At 36.8% G+C, this 2,989-nt stretch overlaps 1 pseudogene; it reads left to right on the forward strand.

Moving 5' to 3' along the window:
- The first annotated feature begins 376 nt into the window (after window positions 1–376).
- LOC127217294 (40S ribosomal protein S6-like) lies at window positions 377–1,179 on the forward strand (annotated as a pseudogene).
- Window positions 1,180–2,989: the final 1,810 nt, after the last annotated feature.

Below are 2,989 nucleotides of genomic sequence, written 5' to 3' on the forward strand. Positions count from 1 at the left end.
TTTTGGTACTAATGTTACTCAACTTACATCTCTAAATGTATGCAAAGAATCCATCTATTGGTATTTCCAACTGAGCACAAAATATACTAATATAGTCATTAGTGTTTCTCATTTAAATCCATTAAGAAAGGGAAAATAATATCGAAGATATTACCAATTTGCAAAATAACCTAATTTATATGCATTTTCCACTCTATTTCTCAACTATCGCTATGTTGGTAAAGCAAGCATTAAAATCAATTTGAACAGTTGTCTCAAAATTTACTGAAACCATTTAAAGTCAAAAGACACTAGTGTTTCAACTATTCTATATGTCTAAAAGAGGAAATGTTAGCAGCTTCTTAAAAGAGAAATGCAGACTCTTTCTCGTGGTGCCTCCTAGGCGGTCGGCTGTGCGAAGATGAAGCTGAATATCTCCTTCCCCGCCACCGGCTGCCAGAAGATCATCCAAGTGGACGATGAGCGCAAGCTTCAGACGTTCTATGAGAAGCGCATGGCCACAGAAGTAGCTGCTGATGCTCTGGGTGAATAGTGGAAGGGTTATGTGGTCCGAATCAGTGGTGGGGATGACAAACATGGTTTTCCCATGAAGCAAGGTGTTTTGACCCATGGCAGAGTGCACCTGCTGTTAAGTAAGGGGCATTCATGTTATAGACCAAGGAGAACTGGAGAGAGGAAGCGTTAGTCTGTTCGAGGATGCATCCTGGATGCCAATCTGAGCGTTCTCAACTTGGTCATAGTAAAAAAAAGGAGAGAAGGATATTCCTGTACTGACAGATACTACTGTTCCTCGTCGGTTGGGACCTAAAAGAGCTAGCAGAATCCGAAAGCTTTTTAATCTCTCTAAAGAAGATGATGTCTGCCAATATGTCGTGAGAAAGCCTTTAAAAAAAGAAGGTAAGAAGCCCAGGACCAAAGCACCTAAGATTCAGTGTCTTGTTACTCCACGTGTCCTGCAACACAAACGCTGTCATATTTCTCTGAAGAAACAACATACAAAGAAAAACAAGGAGGAGGCTGCAGAATATGCTAAACTTTTGGCCAAGAGAATGAAAGAAGCAAAAGAAAAGCGCCAGGAACAGATTGCCAAAAGACATAGGCTGTCCTCTCTGAGAGCTTCTACTTCCAAGTCCAGTCAAAAATAAGTCTTTAAGGGTAACAAATAAATAATCATACATTGAGTCTTAAAAAAAAAAAAGAAGAAGAAGAAATGCAGAAAGATTCATGTGTTTACACATGTAGCATCATACTTTCCTGCTTATGATTCTGACATTCATCATTCAAAGACATTTAGCCCAAAATCCTTTCTACTATGCTATATTTGCTTTAGACTCACTTCAGTGATTCTGTAGTTTATATGTCTTTTGTTCTCAAAATATGTTTGTAACTGTTCATTTTATATATTAATGGCAGTTTAAGAATTCTTCATTAATGTATAGCAAGTGGATAGATAGGTTTGTTGATTTGCAGAAGCATAGATTCTTAGAAATAAAATAACTCCTGTGATAAGCATTGTTTTATCTGTGTTCTTTTTTACCTTATCCTCCTCTCTGAAATCATTTACCACAGTTTCTAGAGTCAACAAGTTATAAACTCTTGTTGAAAATTGGTGTTGCATTTCAGATTGAACCCTTAAAATATTGTATTGAATGACCTTGGATGAAATTGCTTATGTTCTCTGTTCTTATTTGTTTTCCAGGAAAACAATATTTGTTACTGAAACTAGATGATTTTTACAATAGCCTGTGTATAGATGAATGCACTTGACATCCATTTTGCTATTTATGATCCGGCTCAATTTAGACTATGTGTAGAATTCTCTCTGCTTTCCAGGTGAAGATGAATTATTATGATGTTTATGTGATATCCTGATAAGATACAGACAGTTTCATTTTGCATTTTAGTCTACCAGATAATTCTGTCCTTTTCTAAAATATACTCAGATTCAACTTGGAAGAACCAAGCACACCTCCCTGACATTGACAAGTGGGCCACTCTTGTTGTTTATAGGAATAATTCAAAATCAGATTGTTTAGAAAATAAGATATCTTCTTTGCCAATTTATTTTTTATAGAAAATATTTTTTTCATATAATGTCTGACTACATTGTCCCCCTCAATTTCCCTCCCATCCAAATCTACACCCTACCATTCTCTCTCCCTCTTATTGGAAAGCAAATGGGCATCCATAAACAATAATAAAATTAAATAAAAAAGAATAGGACAAACAAACAAACAAACAGCAGAAGGAACCTAAGAAAAACGTAACAAACACAGATGCAGAGACACACATGTTCTCACATACAGAAATGCGGAAATCCTCCTAAAAAAACACAAACTTGAAGCTTTAATATATTCACAAAAGGACTTTAAGATTAAAAAAAATACAAAGAAACAAACAAACAAAGTAGAAAAATAACCCTTATTATGAGACAAAGAAGCTTCAAAAATGCCATTGAATTTGTCCTGCGTTGGTCTTCTAGAGCTGGGTATGGGACCTACCTTTAAGACTGGTTTGTATGCCCACTGAGACTCCATTGGAGAAAACTAATTTTGTAGTTTTCAATTGGAATAGCTTCTGGGTTAGTGATGGTAGCTTGTGTCTACTTCTCCTGTCAGTACTGGGCCCTTATGGTAGCTTGAATGTAATTGGCTTTCAGGTCCATAGGGAACGGCACTATTAGAAAATGGGGCTTTTTTGGAGGAAGTGTGTGACTGTGGAGGTGGGTTTTGGAAACTCATCTATGCTCAAGCCACACCCAGTGTGACAATTCACTTCTTGTCTGTGGATCAAGATACAGAACTCTCAGCATTTTCTCAAGCACCATATCTGCCTGAATGCCATCATGAAGATGATGGACTAAATCTCTGAAGCGCCCCAGTTAAATGTTTCTTTTTCTTTCTTTCTTTCTTTTCTAAGAGTTGTGGTCATGTTGTCCCTTCATAGCTGTAGAATGTCTAACTAAGACAGGCTTCATCCAACCCATATT

This window comes from Phodopus roborovskii, unplaced genomic scaffold, assembly GCF_943737965.1.
Source record: "Phodopus roborovskii unplaced genomic scaffold, PHOROB, whole genome shotgun sequence".
In the NCBI taxonomy this organism is placed as follows: domain Eukaryota; kingdom Metazoa; phylum Chordata; class Mammalia; order Rodentia; family Cricetidae; genus Phodopus; species Phodopus roborovskii.